The following is a 27,575-nucleotide window of genomic DNA, read 5'->3' as shown; positions in this document are numbered from 1 at the left end:
CCTGGTAAAGTCAGGATTCACATGTGCTCTTAATCATTGCCTTATAATGATCCTGTATCCTTGGCCAATCCTTTTCACCTTACAAAGGACATTCGTGTTTATGATTTCAAATAAAAATTATTCACAGCCACTCCAACAAGCATCTAATAATGAGCCCATTTTAGAGATTAAGAAACTGAGACTCAAAGAAGTTAAGAGACTTGCCCAAAGTCACAGAGCTAATCAACTGTTGCAAAAGAAGGACTCCAACTCAGGTCTGTACAGATGCAAAACCCTGCACTATTTCAGAGAAAAATAGAAACAGAGATAAAAGAAGCCAACATGGACAGACATCAAAACAGACACAGCAGAGACAGAGTGATGCACAGCCCTGAAAAAGGGAGAAAAAGCACTTCCCTCCCTCTGCCTGTCTCTACTCAAATGTAGAGGGGAAAATATCATTTTAAGCAGGTGCCTTGCAGCCTTGCATTTAAGAAAAACGCATGGAATTAAGTTCCTAAAAAGCTAGGACAGCTGAACCAAACCATCATTGGGGCTTGAAATGAGATTTTATGTTTTCCCCATTCTGGGCACTGAGCCGTCAATGGTGCCACGTGCCAGGCTGGTGAGGACCACTTGTCTGTTACAGGTACCAGGGGATGGTGGCTGTCCGCCCAGCCTGGCCCAGCCCGGCCCTACCCTGGTGGGTGCCAGCTGCTTGCCAGGCCCATGAGAGGGTTCGGCTCAGAGAACATCTGTGTGGGTGTTCTAGCTCCTTGCTGCCCAAAGTGTGGTCCACAGACTGGCAGTACAGCACCCCAGGGGAGCCTGCTAGGGATGCAGAGTGTCAGGCCCTGCCTTCTGAATCAGAATTTTCTTGAACAGGAGCTGGGAGTGATGTGCCTACCCATAGCAGTTTGAGAAACCCTGCTCTAGCTGAAATCTGAAAAGAGGAAGGACGGGCCCAGGTCTCAAAGGCCCCTTCCTCCCGCTGCCTGGGGCCCCCAAATCTGAGCAGCGCACACAGACTCTGGGAGAGCTGAGGCCTGACAGGTTGTGGCTGTGGGTACAGGGGAAGGCGGGAGGGAGGGGCCCACCCCACCTGAACCGCTTGAGGCGCCTGCCAGCCTCAGCCAGAGAGGGTAGGGGTGGGGGTTTGTCTTTGTCAGCAGATCTTTCTGGAAGGAGAGTCAAGGTGCCCCTAGTTCCCTCCCCTCCCACGTGAGTGTGAGAACGCTGTGTGCAGGGATGGAGGGCAGGTGGCCAAGGGCACCAGGTTCACCTTCCCCAGAGGCACCATGGTCTTGACCACCGTCCCTGCCCCTGCTGGCCCCAAGGGGTCAGACCAAGGAGCTGCTTCTCTCCAGAATAAGGAGGACCTCAGCCCCTCTGCTCCCTGCCCCAGCCCTGAGAGAGTTTCCCTTCCTCCTTCCTCCCCCGACTCCTACTAAAGCACATGCTCCCCACAGCCTCCTCCAGGCCACCTGGCTCACAGGGCCAGTCCCTCTGACCATCAGAACCTAGCAGGTGTGGCCCTCGGCTGGCTCCCAGCACACAACTCCTTAAAGAGACCCTGAGAACACAGACTCAGAGGCCATGGGTGGCTGTGATGGCAAAGAGTTGTGCCCATGGTCTCAAGCCTGGGGAAGGGGCTGGGCTGCCTCTTTTAGCTCACAGAAGTAGACATCATCTAGTTCGAGAGGTTCTCAGTCCTGGCTGCACACTTAACTCATTTAGAGAACTTTCGAAAGTACAGAGGCATGCGGCCCAGCCCAGACCAATAGAATCAGAATTTCTTGGGATAGGTGGGAGTGGTAGGGGAAGAGGCATTCGTATTTTTTAAATACTCAAGTGCAGCCACCTAGCCAGTCTACCCACCTCACTGTCGATGAGGAAGTGTGGCCCAGGTAACAACGACACAGCTGCACCCCATAGGAAGGGCTCACTCAGTGTCTCACAGCACAGCCCAGAATACCACCTGCCCAGGCAGCGCAACAGACACCAGCCACTAACAGGTCTACCAAGCTCAGGCGAAGGTGCAGAGGGAGCACAAAGGCCCCTTCCCAGCTGGGCTGGGAGAGCCCTCCTCCCTCACCCTCCAGCTGGGAGTTGGTGGGGCAGGGACAAAAACTGGTGCAAAGAGCTCTGCCCCTCAGCCGCTGTGTGACCTCGGCCAAGTTGCTTAACCTCCCAGACTCTCCATTTCCTCAAGTATTTAAAAATGCCTAGGCTGGGCACGGTGACTCACACTTGTAATCCCATCACTTTGGAGGCTGAGGCAGATGGATCACTTGAGCCTCAAGAATTCAAGACCAGCCTGGCCAACATAGTGAGACCCCATTAAAAAAAAAGTTAAAAATAAAAAAAAAAAGCCTAAATTGCAGACTTTCGGTAAGGATGCCTAACACATGGAGGTGCTCAGTAAAATATTGCTGAATGAATGAATGAGTGAGTGAGTGAATGAGTGAATGAATGAATGAGTGAGTGAATGAATGAATGAATGAGTGAATGAATGAATTTACACCCGGTGCTCTACTTTGACACCTAAGATTGGGAAACCAAACCCAAGACAGTCCTGGTCATCCAAGGTTCCTGGGCTTTTGAAACTTCTGGGAAGGGTGGAGGCAGGTGAGGTGGTGAAGGCTTTTCTTCAAAGGGCAGAGTTTATCCACATGGTTGAGGCCCCAGGATTTCAGGCCAAGGTGTGGGCAACTTGACAAGAATAAGTGTGTCATTCATCTTCCAGAGGCTTCCTGCCCCGGCCTGTTCCACTGGAAGAGCTTTAGCTCCACTGTGGGAGGGGCTGGACTACTCTCCTTCCCTTCACCCCTCTCCCCTGCTGGGGCCCAGCCAAGGCATGGGAGGGGGTGGGCGGGGGGGGGGGTCACCTAGATGCAGTGTTGAGCTGTGCTGAGATCACAGAGATGCTGGTGCGGCTGACCCCTGGGGTGCAGGAACTGGCAGGGACCCCCATCCTGGGCCAGCAGGGGTGAGTCTAGCCAGCAGAGGGAGGTGGGACCCTCTCAGACTGGTGACAGGTAATTGGCCTACTCTGAGAGCTGGAGGAAGGAAGAGAGTGAGGGGAGTCCCTCTCAGCCTCCCCGCTGCCTACAGGCTCCAGCAGCACCCACGGGCACCGCCCACACCACATTCCCAGTCAATTTCCTGAACCTCAAACTTCTCCCTGCTAGCTCTGCTTCACCGCCGCTGCCGCTCCCCTTTCCGTGAAAGCTGCACCTCCTGGACTTCTTTCTCTTATTCCTCCCCCCACCCCATGTCACCATAACCTCCGGTGCCGGTGCTGGCTCCCCACCGCAGGGTGCCCCGGGCCACAGGTGAGACCGGGCAGGGCCCACCGCAATCAGCTCCTTTATCACTGCTTTGATGAGACAAAAACCCTGCGGATGGATGAAGAGATCAAACTAACCGTCCTGGAGCAGGAAGGCGGGGTAGGGAGTATCTCTCAGGATCTGAGCTGCCATCCTGGGGCAGGAGGGGGCACTGGCTTGTTTTCCTTCCTTGAGCAGGTACAAAAGAAGCCACATTCACGTAACCCTGCCTTTGAAGCTTGCCTTTGAAATCTGGACTCCTGGGTCTGTGCCAATCAGGCCCAGACGCCAGTGCCCCCACCCCACCCAGCCCACTCAGCCCTCCACTGATGCCGCTGTCAGGAGATCAAAGTGTCTTGGCCCCCTCCTCACCTGAAGTCTAGGACCCGGGGTTGGGGACAACTGTCAGGACCAGGGCACAAACACAGATTTCAGAGGACTCCCAAACATGCATCGGGCATCTATTATCTGCCAGATGTCTTCACACATAGGGATGGCCTCATTCTTCCTCACAGTCATCATTGTGTCCTGGGTCCCCTTTTACAGATGAGGACACCGAGGCTTTGAGAAGTTAAATAACATATCCCAGCAGTTAGGACTGGAAACCTTCTGATCCCATATCCAGGGCTGTCTCCCCGCTGGAGAGTCCTACCACCCTAAAGAGAGGACAATTCCCAATTCCTGGCCACTAATCCAGTGATATGCTTCAGTCCGCAAAGCCAGCATCTCATAAAAGCCGCCCCTTTCTTATTTCAACGTGCGCTAATTTCCTTCCTCCCCTCCTCTTCACAGGTAGGATGGACAGGCAGCCAGGTGTCTGCCAGGGAGCCCAGTTTTCTTCTCCTCCAGGCACATCAACCCTCACTTTGCCTTTGAATTTCTGGCAGCAAGGACTGGAGAACCCGTGGAACAGGAGTACCCCTGTCTTAACGCTGAGTTCCCCCTTAGAATAACGGAGGGGTGGCAGGGGCCAGCCCCCATGCCCTCCTTCCCAGGTGGAGGGAGGCAGAGCGGAAGACCTCCCCCATTCCAGCACAGGCCGATGCCTCTCTCACCTGACCCCTCACCTGGCGTTCTGCTTCCTCTCAGCACCCCATCTCCTGGCCGCTTACCTCCCTCCAGACAACCCGATCAAAGGCAAGAACCTGGGAGCCATTAATGAGCTCCTCCTCTCCTCCTCCGCCTCTCTCCCCTCTCCACCCCTTCCCCTGCTCTTCCTGCCAGGACATAAATAAGCAATTCTCCCGGGTGGAACAGGCTGGGCAGAGGCGGAAGGACCCTTCTACATCTGCTCCCTCAAGCTGAGGCCCAGAGAGATGGTGACTTTCTTATGGCCACACAACAAATTAGTGGCTGAGCTGGGACCAGGGTAATATTTAGACCTTTGGACGCCTAAACAATGAAGAAATTTTGTTTTCTCCTGCTGATATAGGTGTTTCAAAATAGAAACAATATGAAGCTGTGAAACAGAGCTAATAAATATCAGCTCTGTCCAATAGAACTTTCTAAATGTTTCGTGTGTGTGTGTGTAGACAGGGTTTAACCATGTTGCCCAGGCTGTTCTCAAACTCCTGACCTCCCAAATAGCTGGGACTACAGGCATGAATGCCTCTGCTCCTGGCCCAATAGAACGCTCTGCAATGATGGAACTATTCTCTATTTGTACTGTCCAATATGATAGTAACTAGCCACATGTGGCTATGAAGCACTTGAATCATGCCCAGTGTGACTCAGGAGATAAACTTAATTTCATTTCACTTTAATTGACATTTATATAGCTACATGATATGTGATCATGCTAAGTCGACATCACTTCTTTCTAGATTTTTTGCTTGCAAAATTCTGGTTAAGTTTATCAAAACTGAACTTTTTGGTTTGGGTTTTGTTTTTTTTTTTGGGAGGGAGGGACCCTAAACCACTAAGGCTAACTATTGAGAAAACGTGTCCCATCTAGAACCCAAATTTGGGTCTGTAAAAAGGAACAAATACAAAGAAAAATCCTATGGGAAGGTGTTAAAAGAGAGATAGATTACATCGTGGCGGGCATGGGAGGGCCACCTAAGGGGGACTTTCAGGAGAGGGCAGTGAAGTAGACCTTGAAGGATCCGTGCAGGGGAGGTTAGTGAGAGGTAGGGGCATCCAGGCAGTGGGAACAGCATAAACAAAGGCACAGAGGCAGGAAAGGTAGAGTATGCTCAGGGTCAATGTCTGGTGCACAGGATATATGTAGGATCAGCAGGACATGAAGATTTCCCAGTTTTCTGAGCTGCAAAGATTTCCCAGTTTTCTTTCACCTTGTGCTCAGACCATTGTCCAGTTTTCCCAGAGGACCAATGGTGGCCGTCTCTGCTGGAGGAAGAGAAGACCCATCTGCAGCCATGGGAAGGGAAGGGGCAAGCAAGGAAGGCAGCCAGTGTCAGTGGGCCACGGTGATGGAGGGGCTCTGGGTCTCCCCATCTGCATTCTAACTCTGGCAGAGACACCCAGAGGGTGGGACAGATGCTGAGGCCAGGTAGAATCAGAACCCAAAGGACCTTAGAGCCCCAAACTCCCCACCTAAGTCTGTGCCCCAAGGTCCTCAGTAACAGTATCCTGTTCCAGGTGGTTGGGAGTGAGAAGATATCCCCTCCATGGTCAGTTAGGGATACAAAAAACACAAACTATAAATTAATATAAGAAAGAAAAAATAGTGACTGCAATACGGGCAAAAGATAAGAACAGGCAATTCAAAAAAGAGGAAACCCAAATAAATGATCAACAAATAGAGAAAGATGATCCACTCCATTAGTTCAGGACAGTGCAATTAAAACAGCAGTGTGAGGCCAGGCACAGTGGCTTATGCTTGTAATCCCAGGACTTTGGGAGGCCGAGGCAGGAGGATCACTTGAACCCGAGTTTGAGACCAGCCTGGGCAACAAAGGGAGATTCCATCTCTACAAAAACTCAAAAAATTAGCTGGGCGTGGTGGCATGCACCTGTGGTCTCAGCTACACAGGAGGCTGAAGCAGGAGGACCACTCGAGCCCAGAAGGTTGAGGCTGCAGTGAGCCATGATGGCATCACTGTACTGCTTCCTGGGTGACAGAGTAAGATCCTGGCTCAAAAAAAAAAAAAAAACCCCAAGAAACAGACAGCAACACAAGAACGACAAACAACAGTGTGACATCATTTCAGATCCATTAGACTGGCAAAAATGAAAGTCTGACGATACCCATGTATCGGTGTGGACGTAGAACAACCTAACACTGTTGGAAGGAGATTATTCAAGAGTTGGGAGATTAGTTTGGGTGAAATGGCTCACGCCTGTAATCCCAGCAATTTGGGAGGCCGAGGCAGGTGGATCACCTGAGGTCAGGAGTTCGAGACCAGCCCAGACAACAAGGTGAAACCCCATCTCTACTAAAAGTAAAAAAAAAAATTATTTTTATTATGGTGGTGTGCCCCTGTAATCCCAACTACTTGGGAGACTGAGGCAGGAGAATTGCTTGAACCCGGGAGGCAGAGGTTGCAGTGAGCCACGATCGTGCCATTGCACTCCAGCCTGGGCAACAGAGTCAGACTCCATCTCAAAAAAAAAAGAGTTGGGAAACTATAAATGGATACACCCTCTTTGGAGAGCCATTTGGCAATATCTCAGAAACTGTTAATGTTTGTACCTATTGTTGTATTGATAGTTCCCAGTGACTCACACCTTCCAGTATCCACATCCTCACACATTAACTCTAGGGATGGCCATTGACTTGCTCTGGCCAATGGGTTATTAGCAAGAGTAAGGCAAGCAGAGGCTTAATAAGCACTTTGCACAGGGTGGCTTGTTCTCTGGGACACTACCTCTTAGAATCCTGAGGCCACCATGCTGTGAGAAAGCCCAAGCTAGCCGTATGGAAAGGCTATCGAAAAGAAAACTGAGGAACACACCTGACAGCTAGAACCACAGGCCCATGCATAGGGTCCCGTTGAGCTGCTTCAGATGTTTAAGTCACCCAGGATGCAACCCCAGACATCGTGGAAAGAGACAAGCTGTTCTCACTGTGCCCTGCCGAATTTCTAATGCATAGAATTGTGAGCAAATAGAAGGGATGTTGTTTTAAGCCACTAAGTTTGGGGGAGGTTTATGATGCAGCAATAGATAACTGATAGACCTGTCACCCAGCAATTTCATTCCTAGTTATGAGCCCCAGAGAAACCCTTGCATGTGTGCACAAGGAGAAATATACAAGGATGCTTATTATAGCCTATCAATAAATGAAGGACAAATTGAGGCATATTTCTTCATTCAATAAATATGGCACAGAGCTATTTGTAGGAACAAGAATAAAACCCAAAAACATACTGAACAAAACACCGAAGGTGCAGAAGTTTATATATGGGATGCCACTTATATAAAGTTTAGAAGTATACAAACTCATACAATATAATGCTTACATATTTATAATCTGTAGTTTAAACTTGCATGGAAAGAGTAAATCCTAAATTCAGGAGGGTGATTACCTCTGGGAAGTGGGGGAGGAGAATGAGTCTTGGGGGATGAGTACAGGGGGTTTCCATTATACTTATAATGTTTTGTTTCTTTAAAAAGATATGTATCTGAAGCAAATATAGCAAAATGCTGAGATTTAACAAAGCTGAGTAGAAGATACATGGGTGATCATTATATTATTGTTTATAGTTTTTTTGTATGAGAAATATTTCATAATAAAAAAGCTAATTTAGAAAATAAGAACGGGATGGGAGGCTCTGAATGGTGACAGACAATTTAAGAAGATATAGAGAGCAGGCGTGGTGGCTCACACCTGTAATCCCAGTGCTTTAGGGGGTCAAGGCAGGAGAATTTCTTGAGGCCAGGAGTTTGAGAGCAGCCTGGGCAACATAGTGAGACCCCCATCTTGACAAAAAATTAAAAAATATTTGCTGGGCCCAGTGGTGTATACCTGTAGTCCCAGCTACTCAGGAGGCTGAGGCAGGAGGATCCCTTGAGCCTGGGAGGTCAAGGCTGTAGTGACCTATGATTGCACCACTGCACTCCAGCCTGGGCAACAGAGAACAGCGCCAGACCATGTCCTCCCAGAAAAAGAGAGAGAGAGGGAGAGAGACAGAAATGGAGAGAAGGTTCTGATGCCTCCTAGGCCTGGACCCAGACATCACCTCCCCAGGCCAGCTGCATTCCTGCCCATGGTTTCTTAAGTATTCTGTGTATCCTTATCATAGAAACCCGTCTTTTATTTAAAAAAAATTTTTTTTTTTTAATTTTTTAAGGCTGGGCTCTGTGGCTTACGCCTGTAGTCCCAGCACTTTGGGAGGCCGAGGTGGAAGGAGCACTTGAACTCAGCAGTTCCAGACCAGTCTGGGTGACATAGTGAGAACCTGTCTTTACAAAAAAAGAAAAAATTAGCTGGGCATGGTGGTGCACACCTGTAGTCTGAGCTGCTTGGGAGTCTGAGGTGGGAGAATCGCTTGAGCCAGGGATTTCGAGGCTGCAGAGAGCTGTGATCATGCCACTGCACTCCAGCCTGGGCAGCAGAGAGAGGCTCCATCTCTAAATAAATAAATAAATAAATTTTTAAAAAGACTGCAAATAGTCAAGTTGCTTCAGCCTGGTGGAGAGGGTGCAGAGAAGCGGAGTGGTACTAGAGCATGCAACCAGGACTTAGAAGACCTGAGCGTGAGTCAACTCCTTCACAACTCTCTGCAAGACCTTTTGCAAATTGCTGTCTCTCTCTGAGCCTCCATTTCCTCCTCTGAAATCTGAGGCTGGTGGATTAGATGAAGGAGAGTTGACGGACAGAGCTATCAGAGCCAACAAGGAGCTCCTTCCACACCCAGCCAAGATGACTTCATCTCCATAAAGGAAGGGAGAGCAGGCATTTGAAGAAGCCACTGGGGATTGTGCTACCCACACCTAGCTGAGATGATCTCTCAGGACCCTCCACTCCCAGCATTCTAGGAGTCCATGATATGGTGGGGTCTACCTAAATTCTGTTAACATTGTTGGCAAAATTAATAGGACACATCTGAGGGATCTGATGGACATACTCTCCCTGCCTCTTGGGCTAGCCAGTCCATCCATCCATCCACCCATTCATGCATCCACCCATCCATCCATCCATCCACCCATCCATCCACCATCCGTCCATCCATCCATCCATGCAGCCATCCATCCACCATCCATCCATCAAACATTTATTGAGTGCCTACGATAGGCAGGTACTGTGCAAAGTACTGGAAATTCAGCAGTGTACAAAATAGATGTAATAATAATTAAAACATTAATCTCAGGCTCACTTCTAAGCACTTTTTTATTCTGAAAACAGTTATATGAAGTAACCACTCTAAGTCTGGGTACAGTGGCTCATGCCTGTAATCCCAGAGCTTTGGGAGGTCAAGGGGGCAGATCGTCTGAGCTCAGGAGTCCAAGACCAACCTGGGCAACATGGTAAAACCCTGTCTCTATCAAAAATACAAAAAATCAGCTGGGTGTGTTCGTGCACACCTGTAATCCCAGCTACTCGGGAGACTAAGGAATGAGAAATGCTTGAACCCAGGAGATGGAGGCTACAGTGAGTCAAGATCATGCCACTGCACTCTAGCCTGGGTGACAGAGTGAGACCCCATCTCAAATAAATAAATAAAAAATAAAGTAGCCACTCTATAAGTAGCCATCTGTGTTACAGATGGGGCAACTGAGGCACAGAATGGTTAAATATCTTGTTCAAGACCACCAGAGTAAGTGGCACAGCCAGGCTAGGAACCCCAAGTTCCCACACAGCTAAGCCCTCTGCAGACAGCTGTCCACCCTTCAGGCCTCTCTTCCCAGGCTTTCTCCCCCACAGCTATCTGTGCAGATGTGGGACTTTCTCTCATCTCCTACCTCTGCCTCCAAGCCAAGGCCTTTCCTTGTGGCAGGGAGGAGGGACTGTGAACCACACAGGAGCCAGGTGGGCCCGCTATGTGCTGGAGGGAAAGAACGTGGTCCCTCACATCATTTGTGAAGTTAGAGAGGGCCACTCAGCTCTTGCAAGCAGATGGGAAGGGCAGAACCATCTTTCCAATTGATCCTGGTGGGAGTCCTGGGAGGTGGGTGGGATGGGACCACGTAAGACCCGGAAGTCATCAGTCATATAACTACCACTTATTGAGTGTCCAGCACTGATTCAAGGGAGTTCTTGACAAATATCTCATTTAATCTTCATAAAACTCCCTTAAAGTAAGGGTAAACATTACTACTCCCAGTTTATAGATGAGAAAACTGAGTTTAGAGAGGCTAGGTAATTTGCCCAAGTTGCTAAGCTGAAATTTCAACCCAGGTTTTTTAACTTATTTCATCACTCAACTAATGGTAATATTTGCAGGAGCCAGGTGCTGCTCTAGGTGCTGAGGACAGCAGTGAGCAATGCAGCAAGGTTCTTGCCCTCATGGAGCTTCCATTCCAGTGGGAGGAGGCAGGGAGTAAACAAGTAAACAAATGACGATCATCATCTGAAGTATGACAAGTGTTATGAAGACAATAAAAGTGGGGCTTATGACTGAGAATGCCTGAGAGACCTCCATTCCGTAGCAATACGATGGACTGGACACCCTGCAGACAACCTTCCAATACAAAACACCTAGAAATGCTGGGTAAAAAAATATAACAAACATCTCACCACAGGTACAGTCAAGGTGGCAAAAAATTGAGGGAAATCTCCAGGAGTCAAAACCAAAGAAGACTGCTCCTGTCTTCACCTGGACTCAAGTGAAAATGAAAAAGCCACCAGGCGTGGTGGCATGTGCCTGTAGCTCCAGATGCTGAGGAGGCTGAGGCGGGAGGATCTCTCTCTTTTTATTAAAAAAAGAAATTGTAGAGATGGGGTCTCACTATGTTTCCCAGGCTAGTCTCCAACTCCCGGACTTAAGCAATCTTCCTGCCTTGGCCTGCCAAAGTGTTGAGATTACAAGCGCGAACCACTGCGCCTGGCCAGGAGGGTCTTTTGATCCCAGGTCAAGGCTGCAGTGAGTTATGATCGCACCACTGCACTCCAGCCTGGATGACACAGCAAGACCACATCCCTAAAATGAATTTTTTTTAAAGAAAATGTAGGCCAGGCGCAGTGGCTCACACCTGTAATCCCAGCACTTTGGGAGACCGAGGCAGATGGATCACGAGGTCAGGAGTTCGCGACCAGCCTGGGCAACATGGTGAAACCCTGTCTCTACTAAAAATACAAAAATTAACCGGGCGTAGTGGCGGGTGCCCATAGTCCCAGCTACTCGGGAGGCTGAGGCAGGAGAATCGCTTGAACCCGGGAGGCGGAGGTTGCAGTGAGCGGAGATCGCACCACTGCACTGTAGCCTAGGCAACAAAGCAAGACTCTGTCTCAAAAAAAAAAAAAAAAAAAAAAACACACCACACATATGAAGAAAAAGAAACTGCAGCTGGGTGCGGTGGCTCATGCCTGTAATCCCAGCACTTTGGGAGGCTGAGGTGGGTGGATCACCTGAGGTCAGGAGTTTGAGACCAACCTGGCCAACATGGTAAAACCCCATCTCTACTAAAAAAAAAATAAAAAATAAAAAATTAGCCAGGTGTGGTGGCACGCACCTGTAGTCCCAGCTACTCGGGAGGCTTAGGCAGGAGAATCTCTTGAACCTGTAAGGCAGAGGTTGCAGTGAGCCAAGATTGCCCCACTGCACTCCAGCCTGGGTGACAGAGTGAGACTCCATCTCAAAAAAAAAGAAAGGCAGAGTGTGGGTGGTCGCCCCTCTCACACAGAGCTCCCAGCTGGAAGGAGAACTTCTCTGTGGTGCCCTGAGGAAGGAAGAGCAGAGACAGCAGCTGATGGAAACAGCCACAAGCCTCACATCAGGACCTCCGTTCACTTCTGTTCTCTTGTTTGATCATCACAGCAATCTGAGGGTGTCAGCAGGGTGGGCACCACCACCCCATGTCACAGATGAAGAAACTGAGGATCAGCGAAGCTAAGGGCCTTACCTAAGGCCTCACAGATAAGGTGTGGCTGGGCCCACACCAGAAATGGTTCCTGAGAGGAACATCCATCTGCAGCCTTCCTCCCGTGCCTACTGCCCTCAATCCCACTCCTGCACAGGCTCAACTCCCCTTGGCCATCAGGGCCCTGGCAGCAGAGGGAGTGGCAGTCAAGACACGGCCAGGAGCAGAGAATCTCAGGGCAGCCGTGCCAGCTTCCCAGGCTGGGCTTCCCAACCTCTCCACAAGTTTCCTGGGAAGAGTCCCATGGAATGGGGCACCGGAAACGAACTTTATAAAATTCTCCACAACCAGCCAAGCAGAACCTATTTTCCCTCACAATGCAATTAACAGCACCAACATTTACAAAATATGATTACAAGCGCTTTGGTTAAGTAGAGGAAAGTATATTAGATAGCAGCGAGGGGTTGATCTTAATGTGCATTTTTTCGAGAGACTTGCATTTTCTTTGTGCAAATAAAGAGGCCCTAAATTCTCCATAGGCACTAAAATCAATGCAGTGGAACCATGATAACAAACACAGGCTCCACTTTTTGCTACATCCCCCAATTAATTAAGCCTTTCACGGGCATGTAATTAGGAACATTAGCAAGTCATAAAATTGCCGTGAGTCTTTAAATTATGTGCTGGCCCTCAGCAATTTGTTTTTAATTCCTTCTGAAGACAATGGCACTGCGGGGCCCAATAGATCTTCATAGCGCCTACTGTGCTGTTCGTAACAGCCCTGCCCCGGCTCCCCTCCTGGCAGCTCTGGTGCCCGCATTTCAGCTCCCAGGGCCCAGGAAGTGCCTGGCAGCTTTGCTTCTCCCTTCTCTCTCTCTCTCTCCCGCTTCAATTCCTCCTCTTCCTCTTTCCTTGTGCTTTTCTCTGTCTCCTTTCACCTTTATTTTTATTCTCCTTTTCCTGGGCCTCTTCCTCCTCCTTAAATTCATCCTCCACTCTTTCTTTTTCCTTCCCTTCTTTTCTCAGCTCTTCACATTCTTCCTCCTCCCTTCTTCCTTTCTTGCCCCTTGACTTGCTCATCTTTGTTTTTACTTCCTCTTTTTTTTTCTATCTTCTCTTTATTTCTCCTTTTTTCCTCCCCACTCTTTTTCCTTCTCATCCACTGTTTTCTTTTATTTGTTTGAGACAGGGTCTCACTCTGTTGCCCAGGCTGGAGTGCAGTGGTGCAATCACAGCTCACTGGAGCCTCAAACGCCTGGGTTCAAGCCATCCTCCTGCCTCAGCCTCCTGAGTAGCTGGGACCATAGGTGTGCTCCACCACGCCTGGCCAATTTTTAAAAATTATCTTGTAGGCCAGGCACAGGGGCTCATGCCTATAATCGCAGCAATTTGGGAGGCTGAGGTGGGCAGATCACTTGAGGCCAGGAGTTGGAGACCAGCCTGGCCAACAAGGTGAAACCCTGTCTCTACTAAAACTACAAAAATTAGGCTGGGCACAGTGGCTCAGGCCTGTAATCCCAGCACTTTGGGAGGCCGAGGTGGGCAGATCACGAGGTCAGATGTTTAAGACCAGCCTGCCCAACATAGTGAAACTCCGTCTCTACAAAAAATTAGCCAGGCGTGGTGGCAGGCACCTGTAATCCCAGCTATTCAGGAGGCTAAGGCAGGAGAATCGCTTGAACCTGGGAAGTGGAGGTTGCAATGAGCCGCGACCGTGCCATTGCACTCCAGCCTAGGCAACAGAGCGCGACTCTGACTCAAAAATAAATAAATAAATAAACAAATAAACAAACAAACAAACTACAAAAATTAGCCAGGCATGGTGGCAGGTGCCTGTAGTCCCAGCTCACTGAGAGGCTGAGGCATGAGAATTACTTGAAACAAAGAGATGGAGGTTGCAGTGAGCCAAGATCACATCACTGCACTCCAGCCTGGGCAACAGAGCAAGACTCTGTCTCAAAAAAATAAGTAAATAAACAAAAAATAAAAATTATTTTGTAGAGACAAGGTCTCACTGTGTTGCCCAGCTGTGTTACTTGCACTCCTGGCCTCAGGTGATCCACCCGCCTTGGCCTCCCGAAGCACTGGGATGACAGGCATGAGCCACCGCGCCTGGCCCTCCTTCACTGTTTTCTTGTCTCTCTTCCTCCTCCGTCCCCTCTTCTTTCCCTGCTTCCCCCACACCCAGCACAAGGCTCCTCCCTGCCTTCCCTGTGACCCCTCAGGAGTGAGCCGGGCACAGGGGCTGCTCCCCCTCCCTCACCCTCCCACCAGACCCCGCTCCTGGCTCCTCGATTCCCATCCGTATTGTAAAGAACTAGCCTGACCTGCCACCCTGACCTGCCACCGTGTGATTTGTGGCATCAGTTATATCCCTAGGGAGCCAAACCCTGAAGCAATCTGGAGGTGTCTGAGAGGATGAGGAGTCGGGGTGATGACCCCTGCTCCCACCACCCTTCCTCCTCTGCGGGCCAAGCAGAGGACTGTGGTATTTGCCTTGCTGGCCAAATGCCCTAGAAAGGATCTATGTCTGCCTTGCACTCATCTGCCAGGGCCCCGGCACCCATGGGAGTGTGAGAATCCTGGCCCTGACTGCTATCTGTGGCCCTTCCAAGCCTGTTGCCACTGGCTTCAGGCCTCAGGGGAATTAAGTCTTTGGGCTCAGGCCTTCTAAACCCAGCCCCGCCCTTGCCTCTTCCACCCACATCTCCCTTTTCTACCATCCAGAGGTTTCTTTTCTTTTCTTTTCTTTTTTTTTTTGAGACAGAGTCTCGCTCTGTTGGCCAGGCTGGAGTGCAGTGGCACGATCTCGGCTCACTGCAACCTCTGCCTCCCAGGCTCAAGCGATTCTCCTACCTCAGCCTCCTGAGTAGCTAGGATTACAAGCATGTGCCACCACGCCAAGCTAATTTTTGTATTTTTTTTTAATAGAAATGGGGTTTCACCATGTTGGCCAGGCTGATCTTGAAATCCTAACCTCAGGTAACTCTCCCACCTCGGCCTCCCAAAGTGCTGGGATTACAGGCATGAGCCACCGCGCCCGGCCCCATCCAGAGGTTTCTAACATGAATCGAGATCTACTGGAAGATGTTGACCTGAGCCTGGAATAGCACCCGTGTCTTCCACTACCAGCCCCATTGGCCAATCAAACTGTTTTCCAAGGTGTACTGAAATTTGGGTTAGAGAAGGACCGACTTCTGTCTGGGCCCCTGTCCCTTTCCTTGGTACCACCAGTGTTCCACCCCACTCCTGGAGGTCACAAGACTTCTGTGAAATCTTAGAGTCTCCAAGTTTTAGAGCCAGGAGGAGCATTACAAAAGAGTGTAGTGGTGCAATCACAGCTCACTGTAGCCTTGAACTCCTGGGTTCAAGCCATCCTCCTGCCTCAGCCTCCTGAGTAGGTGTCTATGGAGACTCTTCTTCTCAGTCTCTTCTCAGCTTTTTCTCTCAGTGAAAACCAGCTCTTTCTGTACTTCCCAATGGTGATAGGCATTGCAAGTACTGGATGCTATTTTGAGTTCTACTTGCCTTCTGCTCACACAGCAAGATTGTCTTCTCCACCCTACTGAGGTTAGTCATGGCCTTTGTGTTTTGTGTGAACCAATGAAATGCGAGCAGAAGTGATATGTGTCATTCCGGTGGAAGTATTGAAGAGCCGAGGTACAATTCTCCATGTCTTCTCCCGGCTACCATGGAAGCACATGTGGATATGAAGATATCATGGTGGAGGTGGCCTGGAATCTCTGTCATCACATGGTGGCAGCTTCCCTAGAAAGCTGCCCAGACTCACAGAAGATTTTTTATAAGCCAAAAGTAGACATTTGTTGTGTTAAGCCACTGAGATTTTGATGATGTTTGTCACCACAACATAACCTGTCCTGTCTTGACTAATCCACCAAGAAAGAGCCTCTGATTGGTCCAGCTTATCTTTTTGCCCAGGCGTATCCTGCGAACTTGTTTGTTTGTTTATTTTCTCCTTGACCATTCACTGAGCCAGTGTGGGGATTAGTTGCCTTCAGGTCAGATGCCTACACTACCCCAGTCAGGGAAAACAGTTCTTCAATGTGTAAGCTTCCCCTACTCACCAGAATAAATGTAACTTAACTTCTTCTTAAATGCGATATAACTTGTTATGTTGGCCTACAAGGCCCTCAGTGAGCTTACGCTCTGTCTACCTCTCTCCAACCACATTTTCCTCTTCTCCCAACCCTCTTTCACATTTCAGGCCCCAGAGACACTGAGCTTCTCTTCATTCCCTTATCACATCAGCTCTGTCACAAGCCATCTCTTTATACATGCTGTTCCCTTTGTCTAAAATGCTGTTCCACTCACGTCTCCTCCTGAGGAGATAGTGATTTTAAAATGTTTTAAAATGTTATTGTGTATATTTAAGGCCTACATTATGATGTTATAAGATACATTATCTGGCCGGGCAATGGGGCTCATACCTGTAATCCCAGCACTTTGGGAGGCCAAGGCGGGTGGATCACCTGAGGTCAGGTGTTCAAGACCAGCCTGGCCAACATGGTGAAACCCCATCTCTGCTAATAATACAAAAATTAGCCAGGTGTGGTGGCGCACGCCTATAATCCCAGCTACTCAGGAGGCTGAGGCAGGAGAATTGCTTGAACCCGGGAGGCGGAGGTTGCAGTGAGCTGAGATTGCGCCACTGCACTCCATCCTGGGCAACAGAGCCAGACTTCATCTCAAAAAAAAAAAAAAAAAAAAAAAAAAAGATGCATTATCTATCTATCCAGATGTAGATATAGATAGTAAAATAGTTACTACAGTGGACCAATTAACATATCTATCATCTACGTAGTTACCCATTCCTCTCCTCCCCTCCCCGCCATGGTAAGCGCAGCTATAATCTATTCATCTAACGAAATTCCTGAATACACTATTATTAGTCTTTATGCTGTTTATTAGATCTTTCAACTTGTTCATTCTACAAATTTGCTACTTCCTCTCCTTTGACTTACGTCTCCGATTTCCTTCCCCCCATCCTGACCCTGATAACCAGTCTTTTATTCTGTCTGTATATATTTCACCTTTTTTTTTTTGTTTTTTAGATTCCACCCGGAAGAGAAATGGCTGGGTTGTATGCTTGTTCTATGGTGATCTCATTTCCTTTAAGTATGTACCTGGAAGAGGAATGGCTGGGTTATATGCTTGTTCTATGTTTCATTTTCTTTAGGAACCTCCATACTGTTTTCCTTAATGGCTGCACCAATCTACTCTTCTGTTTTTTAAAGTCCCAGGTCAAAACACTGCATGTTCTCTCTTATAAGGGGGAGCTGAACGATGAGAACACATGGACACATGGGGGAGAACAACACATACTGGGGCCTGTCAGGGGGTGCGGGGGGAGGGAGTGCATCAGGAAGAACAGCTAATAGGTGCCGGGTGATGGGTTGATCTGTGCAGCAAATCACCATGGCACAGGTTTACCTATGTAACAAACCTGCACATCCTGCACACGTACCCTAGAATATAAAATAAAAGTTGATTAAATTAAAAAGTCCCAGGCCAAATATTACCTGCTCTTTCTAGCCGTCCCTGGTCAACCCTAATCTGTGCCCGCACAGCACTCTGCGCATACGGCTAGTGTAGACTTACCACGTGCACTTGAGCCTATTTGCTTATCTGTCTGCCCGCCTGGTCCTTCCAAGACTGTAAGGATCTCATGAGATGAGCAGCATCTCTGTCATCTTTCCATCTGTCTCCTCACCCCAACACGTTGCCTAACAACAACGATGATGAGAAGGCCAATATTTATTGACTGCCTGCCACTGCCCTGCACTGGGCGAAACACCATTCAGAGCTGATCTCTTCAAACATCACTATTACTGCCCTATTCCAGATCCTCCAGAACCTCTATACTCGATTGCCTCCCTATGGTCCTGCAGAGGGTCTTAGTAATACTCTCTTGAATGAATGAATGTTGCCTTCATGAAATTACTAAATGAATAAATTAATTCTGACTTATCCGCAAAGAAGAGACCAGGAATTCATGTAACACATCCAGAAAAAAGCTAAAGATTACCTCCTCCCTCATTCACATAGGCCTGCTTTGTAAACTGCCTAGGCAGCTGTGAGCCTGTCTTCAGGGAGTCTGGAGTCCCCAGTGAAAAGGACACACATTCCCCCTCTTGCTGGCACAGGCAGGCATTCCCTGGCCCTGGCCAACAGCCCCCTTCCAGCCCCAACCAGGACCCACTCGCAGTCTCAACGCTAAGGCAGGTGGGTGCCCCAGGAGCCCAGCCCGGAGGCAGCTGCATTCCCTCAGGACAGAGAGCTGTGACTGGAAGCCTGGCGAACGGAGTCTAACCTTGAGTAAGTGTTTTCTTGTTGTCATCCGCAGATCTAACGCAAAGCCTGCAGAGAATGCGCGCTGGAGACATATATTATACCCAGAGCTTTTTATCTCGCACATGCGACCCTGCCCATCATGAGCTGTGCGTTTTATTCTTGCTGGTGGGACAAAAACCACCTCCCACTGCAGCATATATCAAGGGAAAGAATGTTGAACTTTCTTTGCATTAATATAAATAGCTGTTTAGGCCTCATTCCCCAGCCTGGGACCCTCTGTGCACCTGTCCTTCATCTACTCTATTTGGCATCTGGTTCAAGTTTGGTTTATTTAGAGCCCAGGTCGGCGGGCTTTTACATATTAAAGATGCATTTTAAAAGAGCATTTTCTATTCTAATTTGGGGGAGCCAAGCTCTTTAGGGCTTTCGGGAGCGGTGTCCACCTGATTTACATTTCCCCCATTGGAGCCTAGCCACAGAGGCACATTCGAATGTAAATAATAGTGATGGATACATGTATCTTTAAAGATCCATTTTCTCTCCATTTTTTCTTTCTTTGAGGGGAGGGGACAGGCCAGGGAGGAACTGAAGTATTCAGGCTGTGGGGGCAGAGGAAAGAAAGAGGAGGGAGGATGTGCTGGGTTTCCCAGGAAGGCTGCAGTTCCCAGGGGACAGAAGGCAGCAGTTCAGAGGGCTGGGGGGCCAGGGTCTCTGCAGGAGGCAAGGCCAGTCCCTGCTTTGTCTGGGGAGAGGCTACTGTACTGCGATTGAGCCGGTGTTCCAATATTGGCTCCAGGCTGGGCACGGTGGCTCACGCCTGTAATCCTAGCACTTTGGGAGTAGGAGGCAGAGGCAGGTGGATCACTTGATGTCAGGAGTTCCAAACTAGCCTGGCCAACATGGTGAAGCCCCATCTCTACTAAAAATATTTTAAATATTAGCCGAGCCTGGTGGTGGGGGCCTATAATCCCAGCTACTTGGGAGGCTGAGACGGGAGAATCTCGTGAACCCAGGAGGTGGGGGTTGCAGTGAGTCGAGATGGCGCCATTGCACTCCAGCCTGGGCCACAAGAGTGAAACTCTGTCTCAAAAAAATTGGCTACAGTGTGGCTTTGGGAAGTTCCCTTCACCTCTCTGAGCCCACCAGGCCAAGGGATCATAGAAATCATCCCACACAGGTTGGCCATGAGGAATAAGTGAAGTGACACCTAGGAAACCCTGGCACAATGCTTGACCCACAACCTGTGAGCAGCTTTATTCATGTTGGCTTTTGTTCATTATTATTATCCTTGTAAATCTTGTCTTCTATCCCAAGCGCTGGTGCCCTGCACATGGCAGACACTTGATTAGTGTGTATAAGCTGGACTCCCTTCATTCAATGGCAAGAAATTTACCTGAGCCTGGTGCAGTGGCACACACCTGTAATCTCAGTTATCTGGAGGCTGAGGTGGGAGGATTGCTTGAGCCCAGGAGTTCAAGACTGCCGTGAGCTGTGATCATGCCACTGCACTCAGCCTGGATGACAGAGCGAGACCCTATCTCTAAAAAAGAAAGAAAGAAAGAAAGACATTAACCCAGCTCCTACCATGGGCTGGAGGAAGATGATGATTCAGATATGGTTCCTCACCTCTACCCACCTGCCACTCCTGCCAAGGGCAGGTCTTACCCACCTCCTGGTGGCCTCCATCTAAGCCATGCTCTCTCATACTTTCCATGCCCTAAGCCCAGGACCTCCTCTCCCCTCTGCTTCACCAGAATAGATCCCATTCAGCCCATTCCAGGAAGCCTCTCCGACCCTCCGAGCTGGGTCAGGTGCCCTCCCTGAGGGTCTGGAGTGCCCATTACTTCCTCCCATCACACTGCTTACCATCCTACATGGTAACTGGTATGTCTGTATCTCCTACTAAAGTCCAAGCCCCAGGAGAAGAGGAATTGTGTCTGTTTTGGTCACCTTTATATCCCCAGCCTGGCAGATATTAGGTGCTCAATACATGCTTGTTGAATGAATGAATGTCTGTATAACCAAACCAACACCTAGCACACATTAGGTGCTCAATATGTGTTTGTTAAATAAAATGATGAAGTTGATGCTTTCAAGGAATTCACAGTCTTATCAGGGGTCAATGCACATGCTGCTATTTTGTGCAAATGGAGCTCAGAAGGAGCAGCTGGGAGAGTCAGGAGGACTTCCTAGAGGAGGCGGCAGGTCAGTAGGGTCTTGAAGAATAAGTAGAGATTGTTCCAGAGGAAGAGGGAGAGATGTTGAACAGAGTGGAGATTTTGACAGGGGAGAGACCCCGAATGGGAACACTAAGAGACAGAATTCTTTCCTGGATCTTGGGCCAGGATGCTATTGTTAAGCAATTCGGGATGGGATTCATCTGGGATGTGTTCAAATGTGGGCACAGGTAGAGCTAATTGTGGGGAGCAGGGAGAGGCTGGAGCAGTGCGGTGGGGAGGTGTCTGGCCTCAGCTGTAGCTGGGAAGTGGGAGAGAGAGTGAGGAGAGAATGCCCACCCCTAATCCCTGAAAGGAGACCCAGCTTAGGTGCTCACGTCCAGGCAGGGACCAGGCTTGGTTCCCCGAGCCTCTGAGGGGCTGGGATAGTAAGGATGGAGGAGGAGATGAGATGAAGGTGCCCTCCTGGCCTCGATTTCCCCAGCAAGAAGCTTGGGCTGATAGGATTGCTTCAGAAATCCAAGGGAGAAAGCCTAGAGCCATCACTCAGGAGCCATGGTGGGGAGCAGTGGTGATGTCAGAAGCAATGACAGTGCAGAAGGGAAAACAAGAGTGGGGAGAAGGAAAGAGAATCAGGGACCAGAAGACCCCTTGACCCAGAGAAACAGGAAGTTAGGGTGGGGAGAGTGGGAAATGGGTGTTGGGACAGCAGGGCAGGGGTGCAGAATAGTGGGGGACAGGGGAGCACCTCCCAGGGAGGGAGGTTCAGAGCTCAGCTATAGCAGTGCTGGGAGGAGGAAGGTGGTGGGGACTCTGGAGGCGGAGGGCAGATGAAGATGTTCTTTCATCTTCTTCCCGGCAAGAAGGGGCCGAGCCGTGATAGGGAGAGTGACGGAAAGTCTCATTGGAGCTGTTGGTTTGAAAGAATTTGTCTTTGGAACAAGCTTTTTATCAGTCAGCTTTAAAGATCAGCATTCCTTAGAGGCTGCTCCATCTTCCTCTCTCTCTGTTTCTCTCTCGCATCCCCTCCTTCTCCTGGTCCCTCTGTCTCCCTTCGCATCTCACGGTCCCTTTTTTGGCCCCGCATTTGTCTGTGTGGTTTTTCTGCTCCTGGAAATCCCTTGCCCTCTTCTTCTGCCTCACTGCTTGCTGACAACAGGCCAGGCCCTGCTCCGTGTCTCCAGGTGGCCATGGGGACAGAGGGGAGAGGGCAGGGGCAAGACTGGCAGAGCCACCAGTCTGTGATCTGGGGTGGGCTGTGAGGCCCTGGGCCCCAGGGAGGAAAAGGGGTGGGGAGAGCCGCAGGCCATGGGGTCCCTTGCCCCCGCCACAGCCCCCCTTTCCAAGCCAAAGTACCTTTGCTCATCATGGCCAACTGCCCAACTATGGCCCTCACCTGTCACATGTCCACAGCAGAGCCAGGTTCGAGGAGCCAAGGGAGAGAGGATGGTGCTTACAGGGTGTCAGGCTCTCTCCCATGTCACCCAGAGAGGAGTCTTGGCCTCATTTTCCCCAGGGGAAATTGAGGCATCCCACTCTCATGAGGCAAGTGAGGGAAGGGCAGATGGAACTGATGGTGAGGAGGGGGCTGGCTCGAAGGTCAGAAGGAAGCCAAGCCAGAAAAAGTCGGGGGCTGGGCCACCCTCCTTTTCCAGTCCCTCTCCTTTCTCATTAGCATTTTATGTTCCCCACCATCAACCGAGATAGCCTGGGCCTTATCTCATCTCCTGCCCTGGCTTGGATGGCCTGGAGGATTCTCATTTCCCACCCCTGGGTGTTTAAGCTGAAAAGTTAATGATTTGTTTTTCTTGGAGGGGATAGGGCTGGGGGGCAGGCATGGGGTCACAGGTTTCCTTGGAGCCACCAGGAGCTTCCTTCTTTCTTTCTAGTCCAGGAGGGGCCGTGAGCTAGGGAGGAGGGGAGTCCGTTGGTGGCCTGGGTGTCAGGCCTGAGCTGCAGCTCCAAGAAGCCCCAACCCGGGGCCAGCAACTCTAAGCCATTTCTGAGGTGCCTCATCAGTACCCCACCCTCCAGAGCTTGGGGGTGACCCTCCGGGGCACCAGGCTCCCTCCCCACGCCAGGCCCTGCTATTCCTAGTGTCTGGAATGGGAGGGGTCTGTGCTCCATGAGAAACAGGGAGCGAGCCAGGCCATGTGTACAGAGAGGCATCAATTTCACAGGGCTTGCTCCTGAGTGGGTTTCACATAAAAGGATTAAAGCGAGAGGAAGTGCAGAGGAAATGGGATATTGGACACCTTGTTAAACGGGCTGTCAGGGCTCCCAGAGCGTGGGTGCTAACTCTATTCCCTGTCTCCAAAGAGAGCAGGCCAGGCCATTACCTGAGCGATCAAAGATAGGGCGTGTGAGTCCGGAGAGTTCTGACAGAGCCTGGAGGACCAAGAGCAGGGCCAGGCAGGAAGATGAGGCCTGGACTAGCCCCACTGCCACCTCTCAGGCCTCATTCCTGAGGGGTTAGGGGAAATGGAGGCTCAAAGCTTCCACTTACCTGTGCCTGGGGAGCTCCTGGCCCTGGGATTAAATCACAGCACGATTTGGGCGTGGGGAGGGAGGTGGGAGGGCATTTGACCTAATGATGTGTAGATTACCATTTCCTTCCTTAACACCAAGGGACATTCTTTTTCCTGAGCCCCGGAATTGGCTCAGTTTGTGAATGAGTCTGATGGGATCAGCACTTTTCCTGGAGAGATAAGAGGGTTATCAGGGTGGAGGGAGGTCTTCCTCTGGGAGGAACAGCGGAGAGAAGGACCTGGGGGTGGGGGGCATGCTGTGGGGAGGGTCTGAGTGACCTACCAGCCGGGTAGCTCACCCATCTATACCGGGACCCCTGGCCGTTCCCCCTGGCTGTCCCTCCTCTGTCTGGACTGCTTCCTGCCCACTTCACCCAGCCAATTCTTGCTCATTCTTTATATTTATTTATTTAGTTTTGACTCTCGCTCTGTCACCCAGGCTGGAGTGCAGTGGTGCGATCTCACTGCAACCTCCACCTCCAGCAGGTTCAAGCGATTCTCCTGCCTCAGCCTCCCAAGTAGCTGGGATTACAGGTGTGCATCACCATGCCCAGCTAATCTTTGTATTTTTAGTAGAGACAGGGTCTCGCCATGTTGGCCAGACTGGTCTCGGACTCCTGACCTCAGGTGATCCACCCGCCTCGGCCTCCCAAAGTGCTGTGATTACAGGCGTAAGCCACCGAGCCTGGCCAATTCCTGCTAATTCTTTAGACACTTTGCAGCCCTGGCTGAATGTTCGGATGCCGTGGGAAACTCTACACACTTTCTCAAGCTAGGACCCACCGCAGAAGATGCAGCCGGAATCTCTGGGGGCTCTAGGCAGGGTCTTCAAAGCCCTCTTACAAGTGCCCCAGGAGGCTTTCCCTAATGCCTCAGGCTGTTAGAGACCCACCCCCTCTGTTTCCTCAGCTCCTGAGGTAGGTCTCCACAGGTCACACCTATGACAGGACAGGGTAGTTTTCTGTTTACCTTTCTGTCTAGACCTCCCACCCCAGACTGTGAACGCCCTGAACTTAGGGCCAGGGGCACTCACCATTGCCCCCTGGGCTTAACCCTGCACTTGGTGGGCTGCGGGAGATTGGGAATGAGAGCAGGTCTTAAGTCATCTTCCCATCTCCTCTACCTGCAGCAGAGGCTGCGTAGAGCTGGTCCTGGTGTGCACATTGAATGTGTGATGATCGCATTTCATTTCACCCTCTGAGATGGGAGGATGGGAGGAGAGTTAGCAGAGGTCCCCTCATCTTGCCTAGTAGGGGTGCAAATGGGGTTTCAGGACAACTCCTCCCCTGTTCCCACCCCAACGCCTTTGATTTTTTTATTTTTAATTTTTCTTTTTAGAGACAGGATCTCACCTAGACTGTCACCTAGACTGCAGTGAGGTGATGCAATCATAGCTCACTGCAGCCTCGGAACTCCAGGCTCAGCCTCCGAAAGCTCTGGAAATACAGGCGTGAACCACTGCACTCAGCCACCCCTGACTTTTTTTTTTTTTTTTTTTTTTTTTTGAGATGGAGTCTCACTCTGTCACCCAAGCTGGAGTGCAATGGTGCAATCTTGGTTCACTGCAACCTCCACCTCCCAGGTTCAAGTGATTCTCTTCCCATGCCTCAGGCTCCCAAGTAGCTGGGATTACAGGTGAGCATCACCATGCCCAGCTAATTTTTGTATTTTTAGTAGAGACAGGGTTTCACCATGTTGGCCAGCCAGGTCTCGAACTCCTGACCTCAAGTGATCCTCCTGTCTTGGCCTCCCAAAATGCTGAGATTATAGACATGAGCCACTGTGCCCGGCCCACCCACTGATTTTTAAATGCTTTCAACATGGGGAGGTGAGAATTTAGATCAGAGATCAGCAAATTTTTTCTGCAAAGAGCCAGGGTAGGCCGGGCACAGTGGCTCACTCCTGTAATCCCAACACTTTGGGAGGCCAAGGTGGCTGGATCACCTGAGGTCAGGAGTTCAAGACCAGCCTGGCAAACATGGCGAAACCCCATCTCTGCTGAAAATACCAAAACTAGCCAGGTGTGGTGGCATGCACCTGTAATCCCAGCTACTCGGGGGACTGAGATAGGAGAATCGCATGAACCTGGCAGGTGGAGGTTGCAGTGAGTCAAGATTGTGCCACTGCACTCCAGCCTGGGCGACAGAGTGAGACTCCGTTAAAAACAAACAAACAAAAAACAGAGAGCCAGGGTAGTAAATATTTTAGGATTGATGGGCCGTAAGCTCTTTGTCTCAACTACTCAACTCTGCTGTGGTTGTTCAAAAACAGCCAGAGACATAACATAAATGAGTGGGCGTGGCTGTGCCCCATAAATGCTTTATTTATGGATGCTGAAATCTGAATTTCATATAAGTTTCACATGTCACAACATTTCTCCTGTTGATTTTTTTCAACCTTTAAAAAAGTCATCCTTCCTTCGTGGCCATATACAAACAGGGGCAGGCCACCTGGAATAGGCCAATGGGCCATCATTTGCAGATTCCTGGATTAGGTGAAGTTCCCAATTCCAAGCTTGCAGCCCAGCTCTGCTCTCCCCCGTCCCTTCCACCCCCACTCACTCCTGAGGTTACCAGGGACCTGGGCCACACCAGCTGCCCCTTGATAAGATAAAGGTATGTGTGTGAAGGGACTAGAATAAGTGAGCGGAAATCCTGATCCCTCCAGGGATGGGGGCGGGAGTGTGAAGGCTGTGAATTTGAGAGACGTGCTGATAAGTAATGTGGTTTCACTTCAGGTCATTTCCTGAAAGTCAGATCCACTTTGCACGTGAGGACAAGAGTGGGAGCTTCCGATTCACTCTCAGGGCCTCCAAATTAAAAGCCAAATAGGATGTAGCTTTTGCCTGGGCTGCGTCTTCATCTGTCAAGAGCAGTTATCTTCAGTGTGCCACCGGGGCCTGCTACTGTCTGTCATTCACCCCCACCCAGTGCCTGTGGGGGCATGCACACCCCAGCAGGGGGAGGTATCCAGTAACGGGTCCAAGATACCACGGGTTATTCCAACAAGGAGAGAGGTGAGATTAGGGGCCCCTGAGGGAGGACTTACCCAGCCAGGTCTTTAGAGGAACCTGCCACTTCTGGCCCAAACTTCTAGCCACAGTTTTACCACTTAGGGCCTAGGCTAGATTCTTGGAGGTTCTCTCTGGAAAAGGGTTGGGAATGCTCTACAAGGGCCCAGTTATCTAGAGAGGAAGGAAAATAGCAGAGTCTGATGCTCAGAAACTGCCAGCTCAGGCCTTGCACTGTGGCTCACATCCATAATCCCAGCACTCTGGGAGGCCCAGGCGGGAGGATTGCTTGAAGCCAGGAGTTTGAGACCAGCCTGGGCAATATAATGAGACCCCATCTCTACAAAAAACATAAAAAATTAGCCAATGTGGTGGCGTATGCCTGTAGTCCCTGCTACTCAGGAGGCTAAAGCAGGAGGATCACTTGAGCCCAGGAGGTCAAGGCTGCAGTGAGCTAAGATTGCACCACTGCACTCCATCCCAGGCTAGAGTGAGACTCCATCTCTAAAGAAAAAACAAAAAAACATGCAACAAACTGCCAGCCCCAGCCCCTGTGGGGAGAGATGGGAAAGAAGGCAGGAAGATGGATGGTGACTCAGAGAAGACCCAGAAAGGAAGGGCCTCTGAGTCACATACTCAGATTCCTAATCTCAGCCCAGACCTTGACTTGCTGTGTGACCTTGGGCCAATTGCTTTGTCTCTCTGAGTTTAAATGTCCTCAACATGGACAGTCTTACCAGCTTTGGCCCATCTGAAGCCTGCACAGTTTAAGGCCCACAGGAAGCCCGAGAGAACATCTTGTAGGCCCCGAATGTCATTCCTGTGCAGGACTGAAAGTCAGTGTGTCCCGGAAGACAGCCTGGACGCAGTGTGTTCTGCAGTAGGACCACCGAACTCATGGCACCCTGTTCTTTCCTTGCTCTCCCCCGCAGCAGCAGTCTGGGGGCCTAGAAGCTGAGCTGACCTGTTTCTTTGTCCTCCTTGCTCCCAAAAACTCCATAGGAAAAGACACTCTTTGTAATCAGAAGACTTAGATTAAGACTCAGCTCATCACCAGTCACGTGATCGCTGGCAAATGACCTCTCTGAACTTCGGGATTCTCATCTATAAAGTGAGTCTAACAACATCTCATTGGGCTGTGGTGACAAGTTGTCTTAGGAATATGAAAGTGCTTTGTAAACATAAGGGGCCACGCCTGATACATATTTACATTTTTCCCTCTACTCACAGCCAGTCACAGGCGTCTCACTATGCTCTAATGCCATCCTAGCCATGCTGCAGAGATAGAACCAGAGTGGGCAAGGATTCTGTTGAC

This window comes from Pongo pygmaeus, chromosome 19, assembly GCF_028885625.2.
Source record: "Pongo pygmaeus isolate AG05252 chromosome 19, NHGRI_mPonPyg2-v2.0_pri, whole genome shotgun sequence".
Classification (NCBI taxonomy): Eukaryota; Metazoa; Chordata; class Mammalia; order Primates; family Hominidae; genus Pongo; species Pongo pygmaeus.
This window is presented reverse-complemented; position numbering follows the sequence as displayed.